We start from the raw sequence: 17,718 nt of genomic DNA on the forward strand, positions 1-17,718 counted from the left end.
CGCGCGTGGGAATAGCCCCGCGGAGCCGCCTCGGGGAGCCCTCGGGGCGCGCAGCCCCCGCGTTAACCCTTATCTGCGTGCGTGGGATGGCGGGCTTCTTCCGCGGGAGCCAGGGGGTGGGCGAAACTTTGGGCATCTGCGCGAACTCCCGAGATGCGAGCGGTTTTTTTGGACTTGGAGCGATAAATCGCGTTATTTCTGATATTGTTAACTTCGCAGTTTGATACTTGCTCGGAATGACGGTAGCCTGGTCTCGGGTGCCATCCCGACGTGTATTCTTGTGAGCATAGGATGTGGTGTGATTGCACCGGCATTCCCCGAGTGCCTGCAGTGTGCTTCTCTTCATTTCCCTCCGTTTCAAAAGCCTTTATGTGATGTTCCCGAGATTGCAAACTGTAATTTTTTAGGAAGTCCGTAACCAACTTCTAAACAGCGTGTGAGGTCCTGTACTGCTGTCATGTGGGGTATGGCCCCTGATGGGGTCATGCCAGCCCTGTGCTTTTCCACTGAAGTTCACTCCTTTGATGGTGGTGACATTGGCCGCTTTGATAAAGATACATCTTTTCCCACATAGGCTGTGACAACTTTAGAAGTTCCTTGTTGTTGTGGTGTACTCCTGCAATAAGAAAATATTTTTAGGGTAAACGTAGCCCAGGCAAAGTACTTGCAGGGTGATTATATGAATGCAAGGTACTCCAAAAGGTTGCGTTTGCGTATCCCACTATAAAAAGAAACATACCATAAACTTGCACAATCTCACATTAAACTGATCTGCCTCCCTCAGGAGAGAGGTGAGTTAAGTGTGTGTGCTGTATATCAAGGTGTGCGTGGAAGCCCTGACAGGTCTTTCCTAGATTTAGAATGTTGTGCAGAGAGAAGACTGCCACTGGCATCATCATGGCTATCAGAACTCTTGAAATGCTTCAGATACATTTCAGTATTCTGTTTGATTGAGCTTTTAATCATAACGTGATTTGTGTTTTTATTTTTTAAACTTAAAATTCTCTTAGGGGCAAGCGGTTGCGTTTCAGGGTGCTTTTATTCCTCAATAATGTTGCTACTGTTGTTTGAGCTAGGACCCAGCACCAGAAGGAGGCTGTTCAGTTGCCAGTACTTCTAGTGTGAACTTCTGTGCAGAACCAGTGCCATAACGTGGCTTCCTAGAAATGCTTTGATTTTTATTACAGAATTATGGAATGAGGGTGTAATTCCTAACTTCCTTTCATATAAACCTGGTTAACTTCAATTTAGGAATGTTACTCCAAGATTACCCTTACAAAAAGGTCTTCTTAATCCCATTCCACCCCACAAAGTGTATTTGTGCAACTCAGACTGTAATTTGTGTGCCAGAAGCCTTGAGTCCAACGCGTTATTGAGGAGGATGGAATGTCCTTTTCTAAGTCCACTTCTGGAAGGGAAATAAGGGTTGTGTCACCAGGTAATGACCATGCAGTACATCATAGCCCTAAATGCCATTTACCTTGTTCACTTGGGTCTCGTGCCTTCTTCTAAGTGCAGGTCTCTTTTGGGTCACAGCACGCACAGATGATGTTAAGGCTATGTCTTAGTTAAAATGTATTACATCTTTAGGAATCTTGGAGCTGAATCATATTATCCTGAATTGTGCAGGTTTGTACCATTAAAGGCTTCCTACTGAATTTGTTATGCTGCCCTCAGCCTTGACATAACTCTGTTTCCTTATCAGACGGTGACATCTGAGGTTGCAGTTGTGAGATACTGAGAGGAGATAGGCAGCCATGGTGAGCTATTGAAGGGAAGTGAGTTTTCAGGCTAAGATCTGCTCATTCACTCAGTTATTAATCTGCAAACTAGGATGTTCAAATGGATTTGATATCAAACCAGTAGCCTTAGCAATGGAGTCTCTGAAAGAGCAGATTTGATTCTTTCTGTTTTTGTACGTCAACAACTATGGCAGAGTGAATTAAGCATACTTGTAGGATGCATTCTTTGTCAGTCTGAAGCAAGCTACAAAAAAAGAGAAAACAGCGAGTTTGAGACCCGATGGACTGAGCTGCTGAAATCTGTTCTGATTTTCCACTTTGCCTAAATGTCTCATATCTACCCTAGTTTCAGAATTGCGTTAGCAGTACAACGAAGTAGTGAATGCAGACAGCTGGCAGCATGCAGTAGCTTGACATGACTTTGTATGTACGAGAGCATTGGAAAAATGGCTGGTGTAATCCTTGAAGGAATAGCTAGAATTTCTCTTCTATTACTCTTGTAATGATGGCAGGTACATCTAAGGCAGAGCAGATGGAGTGGATTGGAAATCAACTGTGTTCTAACAGAAATTTTTTTAACATGTTCTTTGAAACATATGAAACCTGTCACTCTGTGACAAGGTTCTAGAGAGATGACTGTCCAATTTGATGTGGCAATTCATGTTTCCTTAGTGGACTAAAATTCCAAGATGGTGTGACATGCATTTTTCTGGTCTCATTCTTCATGCTTAAAGTTAAGCAAGAGATGTATTTTAGGCTCATCAGAGGGTAGTGATGATTGCTGTAAACTAGCTTGTCCTGTGATAGCATGCTGCTGAACAGCTTGATTTTTAGTGGATTCCTCACAAGATTCAGATGACTCCATGTGTCTTCCGTGCAGAAGGTATATGATTTTTAGGGTTTAAAGTGGTTTCATTTACTGCTATGAATAGTGGAAAAAAAAAACCCTAAAATCTAAAAAGGATCTTTTTCTTTGCTGAAGTGTGCGTATTTGGCTTTGTAGAGTAAAAGAACTTTTGATGTAAAGGTTTCACCAAGAGTCCTAAAATACTGACTCCTGGAATAAGCTGGATAGCTAAATAATTCTTGAGCTCTGTCAAAGTAGATAGCTATTTGACTTGCCTCCCCAAGAGCTATGCTTGGTAGTTTCTTCAACCTTAAGGGGAAATTAGCACCTAGTATTTATGTTGTGGTATTTATACCTGGAGGCTTCATTAAGGCCTCTGTGCTTGGTTGCGTTGAGCAATGTGCTGTGCCTCCCCTCCGCACCATCATGGATTGCGCCGTGCTGAGGTGTCTGCTGACTTCCAAAGGTGCCCGCCTCCTTCAGAAGAATGTTTCCGTTGATGGGATCAGGAGGATTATCAACTCTTCTGCTGTGATGGTAACCTGTCTGCTAGTTTGAAACACACATGCAATTGCTCCATTAAATAAAAAGTGCCTTGAAATGATATGCATTTCAGTGGTTTAGTCGTTGGGCCGCTTATTTTAATCTTTGAGCTATATCTAGCTTCAAAATTGTATTTAAAGTTTAGTAAATGTATGCTATACCTTCTGGAGCCCTTATACTTTGTCAGCTCTATAAATTAACTCTGACACACTGAATATTTTTCACCAGCTAACGTAGCTGTTAGTTAAGGAGAAAAGCCCACATGCTCTCCCCGTTCATACAGCTGGACATCTTTCTTAAATTTTTCAACAAAAATGAAGTTTTGATTGCTTTTTAAAGCTTCATGAATACACTAATTGGTGAATCATCTAATGTGCAGCTTAGTTTCAGGAAATATGTAATGGCTCACTAACTTCATGGTTATAAGATTATGCAGACCTTCTGAAAATCTCAGTAAGAAAATGTGTGCAGTGGTGGTGGCTGATATTTTTGGCCGTGAGAGAGGTTGGCTAAAACTCAATGTAGTTATGCATAGTCTGCACTAGTTTGTATGGTAGAAAACCCTTTGAAGAATTATCTGGAAGGAGGAAAGAGTAATTTTACTGGTCCATCTGCTCTTGGGCCTTAGGCAGATTTTGTTGAAGAGATTTGTAGTCAGGAACCTCTTCAGGATCTGTGGCTACTCCTGATCTCCTGGATAACATGGGAGCCAGTTCTTCCTTGCCTGTGCTTTTACACAGACATTGCTGAATTCTTCAGAGGGAATGCTGGGCAGCTGCAGAACGTCTGAAGCCTATCTTTGAAAGGTTGCGATAAGGAGGAGGGGGAGATGGAGGCTGCCCAGAAAAGGAGTATTTCTTAAAGAAAATATTTCATTGTCCTCATGTTGCCATATAAAGTGTGTTCCTGCCTATCTGGGTAATTAGTTGAGTATATCACATACTGAGCTGTCAGCTGAAGAGCTCAGAGTAATCCTTTCATGTGAAAGTTTGGGTCTCTGCAGTAGTTGGTGAAGGATCAAACAGTGCAGGAATCTGCTTTTCTTGGTGCAGCAAATGAGAAGGTGGGTTTCAGTGCACGCTGTAAGGCTTCTTAGTTAGTTCCAGGTTTTTGTAGTAAAGATTCTCTGCTGAAGATGCATGGAACGTTCTTAGAATATGGTTGTAGTGCAGTGCTTCCTATTGCAAGCAGTGATTTCTGAGGGGAGGAAGTTCATCCAGTGCCGGGAGGCTCTTAGAGATTTGGTTGGAGTTTATCTACAGAAGTGGAACTTGAAAGATTGTTAACAATTTAAGTAACTTAGAAGCAATATAAAATAGTTTTCTAGCAGAATGAATTCCGGTAGTAACTCAGAAGGCTGTGTGGCAAACAGGTGAAATCATTTGGACGTCATTACTTGAGATTTCTGTGTTAGTTGTAGAACTAAGGATTGTAATTTGGGGATACAAAGGCCTGGCACTTAGCACCTTTTGCATGATTCCCTTAAAGTAGTGGAAGCTGGAGGACTGCAGTTGAATGCACTGGGCTTGATCGAGACTACAACAAAAACTGATCAAGGTTGTCTCTTAAAACGCTTGTCCTTCAACAGCAGAAATGTAGGTCATGGAGATTGCTTAAACTATTTTGACAAAACCTTCGTTGTGAAACTTGGCTATGAGGGTGAAAATGCTGACTGGGGCAGACTTGCAAGTACCCTACTTCTTGAGCAGAACTTGAACACCAGGCCTGCCTCACCAAGGCGTCTCTAACTTTTGGTGCGTTGAGTTCTACTTGCTTTTATTTTTAACAGTATGCTCTGCCTGCCTCCTGTAGGATTTTGGTTTTGGTGCAAGGCCTGTGAGGCAGTTTGATTTACTGACTGGCTTATGGAAAAAGTACCCCCGTACAGAACTGTTTCTGGAGAGCTTTTACATCTGAGTGGCCTCTGTGGAGACGGCGGGATTTTAGTCATCACAGTCGTGCAGCAAGAGGTCTCTTATTCCTCTGAAATAGCATCTGGATGAAGGGAGTGCATTTTCGGCTGCAAAGTGGTGCAGAAGCATTGTGTGACTAGATTTGAGTAAGAACTTACTGCTTGATGCTTTGTTTTCTTAGGTCGTTAATTTTAACTTTTCTGTTGGGGAATTACATGCTTCTTTTTAAACTTGCGTTAAAAACTTCACTTGGATAGGAAGTAGAATTCAATTAAATACACAAGTAGCATTTTAAAATTGGTGTGAGGTTTAATTCAGATTTACTGTGCAAGTAGTGTGAAAGGGCAATTCTCTCAAGGTGCATTTCTCATTTAAAATTTGCTCTTTAAGTTAAAATTTCTGTTTGCTTGTGTCCTACTATATTTTAGAGTTGGTAAATTTCATTTCTCATTCATTTGCCTTGTTGCTTGAAAGACGAAAACATTCTCACTGGTGACTTCTGCCCATTTGGCTGTTTGATGTTCTTTAAAACTTTGGCAGCAAGCACGAGCTGCTTTGATTTTTGCTTTACTATCATTTATCAAGGCCTTGACTTGCTATTAATAATGATTGTCAGAACTTGGTTATGTTTGGTTATAGGATGGTTTTTGAACTGAGGTATCAGACCAGTTCTGTCTTTAAAATGTGTTTAAGTGGCTTATCTGCTGAAGTTCCTCAGAGCTATTGTTCTTAGAGTCTGAATGCTGTGTTTATGGAGGCAAGGAATTTGACAACAGGACCTCTGGCTGTTATTGTACGTAAGTTGTCCTGCACCTATAATTTAGACTGAGATTATATTAAGAGAAATTTTGATCTATTAATCTTAGAGGATGCCAAGGTAATGTCTCTGGGTTTGAAAGGCCCCGGTCTGTCACTGCGGAAAGATGTTGGGGATGTAATGATAAATATTTCTGTTCTTGTATTGTGTTGGGCACCATGTATTGGCCTGACAGGTCTGACTGTTAGTATTTGCTGACACTTCGGTAGCTTATGTCTTAGTTTGGCTGCAAACGAAATTCTATCTTGGCTCAAAGCTGCCGTCTATCTTTTTTTTTTTTTTTTGGAGCTGTCTTGTTTTGCACCATTTGGATTGTTGGTTTCTTTTGATGCCTTAGTGATCTTGAGGATATTTGAAGTGTACTTTGGAGAAAATCTGAATTAACTTTGGAAAGCTAATGTATTGTGCGTTGCTAAGATTGGTAAAAATAGTTTCTAATTCCTGTCTGGTTTGGGGATGAAAACATTGTGGGTTCGTTGTTGTTGTTTTTGTTTTGTTATAATAACTACGACCAGGCAATTAGACTTCTAGTATGAACATTGGAAAATAATTTTATATATTTGTATTCTGTGATGTTCTCTTGTCTCAGTTAACGCTTGTAAAGTTCATTGCATCCAGAAGGTGGCATACATTTTAGAGGTATTTTTATGTCCATTGAATTGTATTCTTGCAAAATTTGTATGAATAAATAATGAGGACTTTCAGCTCGGCCTGATCTACTGCTTCTCTTTATTGAAACTAACAAGTGAGTATGGGAGTGTGTCAGCATTATAAAATGCTGACATAGTTGTGCAGTAAGAAGTCAGAAAACTGCTTTGCCGCATGAGTGTGAATTGACCAGTGGCAGTTCTCATTTGCAGATGATACAGTTTTGTTTCTTCAAATTCCTTGGGATCCGGAGCATCTGTAGAAGATTTCAGTGTTTTTGTCAGTAGGGCTGTCAGTCTTACATGTATATGAGATTGTTTTGTTCTCTCAGATTCCTTTGGGAGCGAAGCGTTTGTTAATGCATTTTTAGTCTTCCAGTCAGGAGTGTGACTAAAATTCAAAACTGTCGAGTAATTACACTCAGCTGTTGCTCAGAGTTGGTTATACAGGTGACCGATGACCTCTGCACTGGGCAAGTTTTCTGTTTTGATGTCTCTAGTTTGTTAGAACAGATACTGGCTGATAGCCAAGAGCTGAATATGCAAAAGGCTTAGGGGCCTCGAGCTCCGTACCAGTGGAATCATTGTCTGAGAAATTTGTCTTGTGTTTAGATTAAGGTTTGGACTTAGTATGGCATGTGGTTTTGGAAATCCTTTTGTTCTACTGTAGGCTATAAAAATGTAGCTAATTCAGGCAAAACTCGCTTTTCCTCAATTAAAATTGTTCAGCTTTTTTTTTTTTTTTGCAACTAGTTCTGATTGGGCTTGTAAGAATGGGAAAAACAATCTTCTTGACATGATCCATATTTAACTGATATTTGGAAGCCTTCACTGGTAGTGAGCTCCAGTGCCGCTTTATTGCCCTGTTTCAGTAATACAGTTGGCATATCTGGGGAGAAAATGTACTCTTGCTGAGTGTCATAGTTGACAACAGATTTGCTCAAGATTTGCTGTTATGCTATTTTGTAAACGACTTGTAAGAAAGAAATGACTTTTGGTCCTCGTCCTCTGAGTTCTTGATTATAGACTCAAAAATTGCCATGTTATGAAATCACATTTTATTTCAGTTGTGCAAATAATTGCCTTATTTTTCCTGGCTAGCAGTAGAAACAAAGGCTGCAAATGATCCACGCAGCCCATGAATTAATTCTAGAATATTTTAAACTTCAGTCAAATGTGAATCAATTTTGTATCAGGATAAGCTGATCATCTCAATGCTAGAAAAGTTAACACGGCGTACCAACAGTGTATCTGTGCATAGTTCCAGGACTATGTCATTCCTATGTTTGCTTTAAAGCCTGTAATAAGTGGAAAGAATCCAGATTTGCCAGTTTTATAATTGACTGAGGCATGTATCATTTCACCTGCAGGTTTGTTAATGGGACATCTGCAGTGACACTTGGTTTCCCCAAGAAACGCAGAAGCCCTAAGGTAATTCTCCCCCCAGTATCCCAGCAAGCAAAGTGCATCTGAAAAATGTGGAGAGAAGAGAACGTTCCATAAGGAGATAAAATGTACAGCTGCGGTTTGCAATTTGTTCATTTCTATGAAATTTCATAAAAATACATTCTGTGTTTTGAATTTTATGCTCTACTGGGCAAGTGTTTGATAGGGCAAGGATGTACAACAAAATAGTTCTGCCCTTTTTGTCACGCAGTACAAATCTAGAAGGAGTTTACTTGCGGTCAGGGAATACTTTCAATTTTTTCCTGTAAATCCACTGCTCCTATCTCATTTTCTGAGATCTCACTAGCGTTGACTTGGTTTCTGTTACTCGCAGACATGCTTTCCTTTGTACTGTGAAGTTAGAGCTTTGTGATTTAATTTTGGCAAACACGGTGAGGGTCAGTAATTACAGTTACTGTTTCCAGCAAGTTGAGTTTTTCCAGCAGTCCTTCGATGAAGAATGTGACTGTGGATTAATGAAACAAAAATTTGAGTCAAAACCTTTCTCCTGCCAAAGTCAAACATAGGAGTAGGCGCTAGGAAGGGTTTCAAAGCTGTTACCTCGCTCGTTTGTAGATCTACTGTGAGCTGTCGCTCAAGGAAGTGTGAAACTGTTTTAATTTAGTGAGAAATTTATTAGGATAGAGCTCGTTTGTTAAAAAACAAACAAAACTTGATATCAATTTTGTGGAAGTTCTAAAACTTCTACTTTTAGAAGCAAGTTGATGTTTAAACTGTATTAGAGTTTACAGCTGCTAGGTTCCTGCCAACAGTGAGGTTGGGCTGTCATCCCTAAAGCATGGTAGGCTGTCTTTTTTCAGGTTATTCTGAATTTGGAGAGGACCCTAAGTTAATGGTTGTTGCTTTAAGAATATGCTGACATCATAGATTACTTACTTAAGGGAATTTCTTATATTTGGTCTTGCTAGTTTGCGCGCACGGCTCAGCGTCCCAGAGGGGCTGAGAAGGCACCATCCTGCTCTGTGGCAGGATGGCACGCTTCAGCCATTGAATACTGTACAGGAGTATTCAGCAGATGCCTCTGTTCTGAAGGATCTTTTATTTCTGCAGTTCCATCAGTCGCTGTGAGTTTTCCTACTGCTCAGTGTGCACTTTTCATAAAAACACCTGAGTACTGGTGTAGGGAATGACCTAAAGGTAAACTCTTTGCATAGCTGAATGTTGTTAGCCTTGATCTTTGCTGTCAGAAGCCCTCATGTCTTGCTTTTATGGCAAGAGTTATAGTGGTGGTATAGAGACAGTCATATTGGCAAGAATTCTTGGTTTTGATTTGGACAGCGATGGAAGCCAAATCAGGAAAGGAATGTCCCTATGTGTACCTTTAATATTTCACGAGGTAGGCCTAGCAATACAGCACCCTCTGCAAATCCCTTAAGCAGAGATGAACCCAATGCTCCTGATCCTCATCAGCTACTCATTTAGCCTCGCATATATATTCTACAGTCATTTTGGTATTGATTTTGGAGTTGAACTATGTATTTAGCTCTTCAGTGGGAGAGATTGTACTTTAATGTCAGAGGTTTGAGGAAATTCTGGCATCATCTCTCAGAGGTGATTAATAACTGATTTACCTGGTAAAATTAGGCTCCCTGATCCCATGCCAAGCTCATATCCTCTAGCATGATTCTGCAGGGTATGGTATGTGTATGTAACAGCTTATGAATCTCTCCCAATATGTACTTAAGGATAATTTCTGGGCTCTCAGGGGGTTCATGCCTGAATTTTGGGATGAGTACCTCACCATAAGTAGTTAAAATGGAATCGCCTGCTGCCTCTGTGCAGGAGCCAGCCCCGAAGGTCAAATAAACGCGTGCAGAAAATTGCTAGTCAAAAGGATCTTCAAGTTATTCTGTATGTGCCGGACTTGGGTAGAAAGGAGTCAACTGTATATTCATATACTTCAGCTATACTATGGGAATCTGTACCAGGAAGATGGAGGTGAGCCTCCTTGGTGAGGAGCAGCAGGAGCGAGTGTCTCACAGCACAGGGGAGGAGCAGGGTGGAAAATCAAAGTCAGTGTGAGCGGAGTCTGGTGCTGAGCTGAAGCGTGCAGCATGTCAGCAGCATCCGATGGTGGTGATGCTTTGTGTGTGATCCCTGGGTGGCTGCAAGTAATGCTCTTCTCTGATACTGTGATGCTTCAAATAACTTGAAATTGTCCCCGGTGGAAGTGGAGCTGTGCTAACTGAGGTGAAGAGTCAGTGGCCATGGCTGTTCTTGTATTATTATTATTTCTGTATGGTTTGAAGTTAAATAGAATGTCTGGGACTGCTTGGAGGAGAGTCAGAAGAGTGAAGAAAAACCTTTTCTGGTCATTGTGCTTGCTTAGTGTTGAGATGAGGCTTTCTCATCTTCAGACTTTGAGGAGCCTTCTCTACTCCGTGTGGACATCTTTAGCTCTTGCTTACCGTGCATCTGGAAGTCCTCTGTTTTCTGTAGTAACTGCTGAGAATGTTGTCTTCTCTTTATGTACGCGTGTCAATTTCTCTCCTTCCCCACCTCTCTGCACTGCTCTTAGGATGGACTATGTCAGTGTACAAGATCAGTGCCATTCAATTTTCAGATTGATTGTAGTATCCCTGAGGCTTGCTAAGGTCATTCTGATTTGTCTTTCGTGTAATGTTTTCACCAGAAAACAAGATGGCATAGGGTGTTAATGTTACCCGATTGTTATTATCTTAATGAGCAAGCAAATAACTGGAATTTCTAGAGAGGAAGGTACGTTTGCTTTGTGTGTGTTTGCTGGATCTTCCTGCTCTCTTGTTTCGCTGAAGCTGGTGTTGGCTATGGCACAGGTGATAACGATGAGACTGTTTGCTGTCAGTTTGTTAACTGTTGGACAGTTTGGATAGTTGTGATTTAGAGTCACTGGCAGTATTTTGTTGCACAGATGCAAACTTCTGCAGCAAAGTACATTGCTGCATAAGTGAGAATGAAAGGTCATGCATGTGTCGTTGTTCACACTGGTATTCTTCCTTCACCTCTTATTTCCATAGATGATAGGAAATCTTAGAAATTTAAGAGATGCTGTTTTCAGTTGTTTATAACTTTGCTCAGCTGCAGTCTTTTGGACTGAAATACTTTATGCTTTTTTTTTTTTTTTACCTTGGCTTTAACTTTGTTTAAAATTTTCAGCCGTAATTATTCATCTGTTTCCAGAAACAAAACTAGAGGAATTGTGCCTTTTTTATGGCATTCTCTTGTTTGAAATATTGTAGTGCACCTCTTAACTGGAACAACACTTAAAATTTGTCAGTGGATGACCTCTGCAGAGATGTAATGTTTAAATTTTGTATGGAAATCTGCCAAAACTGAGCCAAATTTCCTTTGAAAGTTTTTTGTCTTGACGTGCCAATGTTTCTTTATGGAATTCTGTGGAGACTGTCTGCAGTCTGTGTGCTCAGCAGGATTTTCCTCTCAAGTGCATCTTTAGGCTGCAGTGAGCTGTGCGGAGCCAGGAAGCCAGAACTGTAAGAAAGGAGTTCTTCTCCCAAGTTATATGAGGAGTGGGGATGCAGTAATGTCGCAAAGCAAGGAGGAAAATCTTGAGATGGACCTGGCACGTGCCAGCTCCAGAATCAGGACTCATTCCTCCTCCTCTCTCCTCCCATCAGCTTCCCACGTACTCCTTACAGCGATGGTTTCATCTGTAATGGTGCCCGTGTACCACTGCAGAGCAGAGCAAAGTCTCCGCTCTCGGTGCTGATGTGTAACCGTGGGTCTTAGCGCACTCAGATTACCTCATAACAATGAGGTATACACATTTGATCAGCACTGATTGCTGACAGTCGTCCAAACAAGCTCAATATGGATTCTTTAGGTGCAATCTGGAAGGACTCCTGAGGCAGTTTGTTTTCTTCCGGGGCTCCGAGTTGGACCAAGCTTGGCTGTGTTTCTGTAAGGATGTCAGAAGATGGTCCACGTGAAGTCCACACTTCCTGCATTTAAAAGATGAGGTGTTTTTCTGTTGCTGTTTTTCTTTTTTAAATGGGTGAAATATAACTTTTTTTGGACACTTTTCCTGGAACAATTTCAACTTTGAAAAACAATTTTAGGTGAAAGCCCTGGCTGCATTTGGACCAAACTTAAAACTTAGACTAAATAGGTGAACTAAAGGAAGACTCTGAATGTGACCTGATAATGAGAAACACTAGGTGATGGTAATTGGAAAATTTTTTTTTAGAAATATCTCTCTTATTGGAAAGAGGACTTTAAGCTCATTGAGCAGGCTGAATTTCTTTGCTGCATTTGAGGTGGGTAGTTTATAGTTTGAGGCAAAATGTCATTGCTTGTTGATACCATATAGCATAAAGCAGTCTTTTGTTTTTCAAGCAAGATCCTCATCCGTTACGTAGACACTTGTAGTTGTCTGAAAACCTTCCATGAACATTACTGCTGTCCTTCCTTCCTCTGAGCTGGAGGTAGAGACTGCAGCAGTGTGATCTTCACAGGAGGGCAGCACTAAGCTGAGCAAAAGTTTCTTTTTGATGTTTCTTCAGTAGAGGAGAGAACAGGTAGGTTTTGCTGAAAGATATTCTGTTCTGGCTAGTTATCAAAATTCATAGGAAGATAAATCTTCACATTTTTTTTCAAATCATAGCTGATTTCAAGTTACCTACGGGCTGGTTCTGTATGCCTGTATGCCACCGATAGCAGTGCTATCAGAAGTTTCCAATCTTACTTGCAGTTCAAACACTGGATGTTGTTTTCGTGCTTTTCCCCTCCTTCCTTCCACCTGACTAGTAGACTCTTTGGCTGATCCACAGCAGAAGAGTTCGGGATCAGTGTGAAATCCTCAAAGTGCTTTGATTTATTCAGACCTCTCAGTTTTAATGGCCTGGGAGGTGTGCTCAAGCTGCAGCTAATCAGAGGTTTTCCAGGAAACTTCCATCCAGTAATGAGGAGTGAAGTTGTGCAGTTTTTGTTCTGGTGATCACCCTGCATGTTTTCACTGTGACAATTCCTAAATGTTGGAACTGCCACATCTCTCCTGATGATGAAGTGAGGAAACTTATATCCTCTAAGCCAAGAATCAAATAATTTATCATAGATACTTAAGGATCAATAAAAATCATTTATTGAGCAGGTTTTGATGAAACTACAACACCTTTTTTCTTGAGTGTTTGGTGTTTTAAGTAGCTGTTGAACTGCCTGTTTGTTTCAAATAGGGATAGTTCCTGTATTTTAATCTTGATAGCTTTTCCTGTTAACTGTTGCATGACTCCTGGATCTTCTAAAATGTATTTTTATAGGTAAGTCATATGTCATAGGGCTTCCGTTCATGCATTTGCTGCAAAATCGTGACTTTCATTCAATAAAACGTGTTTCCTAAGATAAGAATTTGGTTTAGCAGTGAGGGGTAAGGTTTCACAGGAATGGCTAAAGCAGCATTAATAGCTGCTGCGGAGAGAGCTGGTTCTCCTTTCTGCTCTTGGTTTGAGAGCCTGAAGCTTCTCTTGCCCTTACTATCACTTGCCTCTTCTGGCTTCTTTTCCCCAGGTAACTTTCTGTTTGTCTCTAGTGAGATAATTTCAGCTGAACATTGAGTACCTTTATGGTAGGTAATGAAAACAGAGGTCAAGTGAATATTAGCACAGATGCAAAAGGATGGGAGGGAAGCAGGCATATCCCTTTTAATAGCAGTGAAGTGGTGCTATGTGAGTTACCATGGACAGTCACCCTTGGGATGCCTTGGCTGTATCTAAACTCTGTTAATGAGAAACAGCCAAGAAAGGCTTGTACTCTTCTGTTTCTTTTGCACAGAGGTTAGTTTATCATTTCAAGCTGATATGATAGAATAGCATCTGTCACCCACTTTATGGTTTGTTTTTTGTTGGCTGAGGGGTTGGTTTTTTGGTTTGTTTTTGGAAATACTCTGTCAAGTTCATCATCTGGTAATCATTGTTTGATTTTAGGTTTGCTCAGTTTGATGTAGCGCCGCGAGCTCTTTCTGCATGAAATGCTTTCTCTTAAGCCATTCATACAACTGAATCTCTGCTTTTATGAATCTGATTCGGGGCAAAATAGGGTAGGTCTTATTAGTCTTCTCTTACAAAACTTTCATTCTATACGGGATTACTCTTGTTGATGGACGCCAATGCTTCTTTGCCAGAACAGGCATTTCATTCAGATGGTTTTGATGTAGCTCATTGCACTATGTAAGGCCAAGAAGAAAGGTACAGCCACACCTTGACAGGCATTATCACCTCTTTTGTATCTTATTATGAAATGAGATCCAACTCCCTAAAGATAACGCAGCAATTCAATGATAAAACTTTAGTTAATGCCTCAGTTGTAATGGATTGAGGCAATTAGACACTCTGAGAGGAAAGAGACCTGGCATTTCTTAGGAGTGATTATTCAGCCTCTGATGTGTAAGTGATGGTCTTACGGTTTTGGCAACATCAAGAGTTACTTATTTCTGAGTGGAAACTCAAATGTTGTCTTTGTGTAGAGGTGCAGAATACAGAAGAAGGGCAAGTATTGCAAATTGTTAAATTCTTTGCTGTGCTATCACTAGGAAATGTTTTTCTTGTTGTTAGAGCAGTAATTCTAACATAAGTATCTTATAATCTCGTTACGTTGAGCTTTTTCCTTCTAAAGATTGCTGGTGGACCTATGTATTTGTACTGTTTAACGTCACTATCAGCTATAGGAATGGCACAACTGTTTTACGCAATGTGCTCAGTTAAAACTGAGCGTTAGTCTCCATGGCTGTTGCGGTGGCTTTGTTCCAGTGGTACCTGTGGCTTCAGACTTACTGAAATGCTGGATCCTATGGGTGTTTGTGTTGCGGTGGGAGCCTGTGTGCTCTATGACGGAGCTCACCTGCACCCAGCAGCAAGGCACCTGCCCCCAGCAGTGGGAAAGCTGCAGAGAAGTGTTTCTGGTGCTCGGGCTGCCTGTAGGCCAGGATGAAGTTGCCCGTGGATCAAAGTGAAAGCATGAAACAGGCTAGACCTCCTGGCAGCCTTCCAGCTGCTTCTCCTTTGCAGGGTTTGTATTTTTTTACCTACCCCTGCATGCCTGGCTCCGGAGCCAGGTGCTTGCTGCCAATTAGCCCTGTCAGGGCAGTGAGCTCCTCCAGACAAGTTTGACTGCTGACAGCAGCTGGGGGTAGGCCTAGGCAGGGGCTTATCGCCTAGCTTGCCAAGTGCTCTGCAGGTTTTGTGGTGCTGTTGCATTCCGATACGCTTCTGTTTTATGAAAACGTACTTTATGCAGACACTGATCTAAGGTTGCCGGTGACACCAGAGTTTACCTGTTAAACTTCTGGCATTTAAGAATGTGAACTGGAAGTTGAGTTGTTGCAAAGGTTGTTCTTGTAGATGTGTGGGTGCTCTTGGAGCTGCCCTTCCCAGACCACCTTTCTGCCTGACACAGAGCACGGCTGCAGCTAGATAAGGTGCTGGGCTGCTCTGGTGCTTTTCTCCCCCTGGCCTGAAACTTGATCTCTTCATTACTGCGGTGGCACAATGGGCCAATTTCCTGCTTATCTGTTTATATCGGCACACTATAAATTATGGCTAACATGGTTCATATTCTTTAAGCCTGTTGAGTCATTTATGCTGCTGCAAAGAGCAGCTCTTCAGTTGTAGAATTTTTGCTGAGCTTTCTTGTTGTCTGTTGCATGTGCATGACGCTACTATTATGGGATGCTTTCCTCCGTTAACGTTATCAGTGAACAAAAAAAGTCGCTGTCCGTAAAGCTCAGGGTTTATGGACTTCTTGTGACACAAACGGCAAACTTATGAACTGAGCAATTAATAGCAATAAATTCTTTCTGAAGTGCATGTTGGCACTATTTAGTTTTCAGGATAACACTGACTTTTTCAGTTGCAGATCCAAAGAAATCACAGCTTAGGCTTGTCACCCTTCTCAGTTGTTAGGGCTTTAGAAACATTTGAACTTTTTGGTCCGTTTCACTCAAATTTGCAAGGAGGGCAGCTTTTCTTCATAAGTCACGTAAACAACATGAATATCAATACAGTTTTTCTGATGTAGTCACCGCTGTAGCTATATCACTAGAGGTGAACAAGTAGAGCTTTGTTTTTAACTGCTTTTGAGATGTCACACAGCGTGTTAGTATTAGCCAGTGTGGTCTTCTGGTGGGTAAAATAGCAAGGTAACATGGGAAGTAGCTGGGTGCATAGAAAGGGGATGTAAGGGAGTTGGTAGAGGTACTGTGAGGAGGGAGAGGCGTTAGGCAAGCTGTGGAGGTCTTCAAAATTGTAGGACGAAGTGATATAAGAAATAGTACTGTTAAAACAGTATAAATTGACCCTGGGACAGTGGAACTGTCTATTTGCAAAATAGCTAACTTGCAATCAAACACAATGCTCTATTTGAAAATTGATGTTTCTACCGTGCTAGCAAAGGATATGTGATATGAGACTGACCCATCTTCTCTTTTCAGCTTTGCTTCCTAATTCCTTCGCTTTACTGAGGCAGAACTATTAAAGTTTGCCTTAGCACACAATGCCCTGAAACTACAAACAACTTATTAGATTATTTCATAGCAATTTGAGACTTATTTGTATTTTAGAATTTGATAGAGTAGAATATGCTTTGTTAGTGTTCTTAAAAGTAGAATGGAATTTTGTCCTGCTAGAGGAGAGCTCTGTAACTTTTTCTAAGAATACTTTTAATGGCTTTTGCAGAGGTCATCAAGAGGGCTCTCGTGCTTAACTCAGCACTGACTGGAGCAGTTTATTCTGCACACATTTAAAAACAAAAACAAAAAAAAAAAAAAACCCAGAAAAACCCAAATATATTGGGAGCTTATGTTCAAGGAGGCTTAAATATAGCAGTAAAGAAAGCATTATTTCAGTGGATCACTAGAGTTCTCTGCCATTAGAAGGTAGCTTCCTTAGCTATCTTAATGCCTTTTCTTCTACTTTCTCTATGAAGGTGGCATGACGCTCAGTTGCCTACTTATGGTGTGTTGGGGTCATTTAAGGGAAAATGCTTGCATGTAATGTTGCTTGTGTGGATTTACATGTCATGATGAGTGGCCATCTGAATAATACCTAACTAATTTGAGGGTGTCTTTACATGGAGTTCACACTCATCGTCTTGAAGTTCCAGAGCTTCTACCTTGAATATCTGTTGGTATGCAGAGTTCTCAGTAGATCTGTGCAGCGTTACTTCTTTATTAATATCTGAAACCTATGCTTGCGGTGTGCAGTTCTCTGATACTTCCATAATTAAAAATGCTAGCTTTGTTCATCACAGTTGTATCATTATCTGCTAGACTTGTATAATTAAAAAAGACTTTAGAAACAAGTGTCTCTATTTTGGTACAGCGTCGATCATGTTCTGTTCCTCATTCATACTTTTCTTTTTAAGGGTTTTTAGGTTTAGTGAAAAGAAAGGAAATAGATGGCAGCTGTATGATATTTTATTATCTAAACACGTGTAGTCCTGACGCTTTTTTTGAATCCCAAAACCTAGCAAGGGGATGCAAGGACTTGTCCCACTGAAAATACCTTGGGGTGGTATTTCTGAAGTGAAGTAACCAAGGGACTACTTAGAAAGAAACTGGCAGAACATCAGCTATGCAAGCTGAATGCTTCTCACTCATTGTGGATTTGTATTGAGGAGATCGTTTCTTACTTTGAATTTAAAACAGTGACAAATACCATTATTTTTCTTTGACTTGACAGTCTGCCAGCTTGAGTCCTTGCAACTTGTAGCTTTGACTATGCTTCAGCAGGATGCATCAGGCTGACTCAGCGTTTTA

At 41.0% G+C, this 17,718-nt stretch overlaps 1 protein-coding gene across 2 annotated transcripts in view; it reads left to right on the plus strand.

Moving 5' to 3' along the window:
* The window catches only part of SOCS5 (suppressor of cytokine signaling 5), a 32,414-nt gene that overhangs the window by 564 nt on the left and 14,132 nt on the right, over positions 1–17,718 (plus strand). The window contains exon 2 of one of the 2 annotated variants that reach the window (XM_021391010.1): positions 7,880–7,940. The exons of the other annotated variant lie outside the window; for it this stretch is intronic. The gene's annotated coding sequence lies outside the window, so the exon portion shown is untranslated. The remainder of the gene's footprint in view (positions 1–7,879; positions 7,941–17,718) is intronic. 2 annotated transcript variants of the gene reach the window in all.

This window comes from Numida meleagris, chromosome 3 (genome assembly GCF_002078875.1).
Source record: "Numida meleagris isolate 19003 breed g44 Domestic line chromosome 3, NumMel1.0, whole genome shotgun sequence".
Lineage (NCBI taxonomy): Eukaryota > Metazoa > Chordata > Aves > Galliformes > Numididae > Numida > Numida meleagris.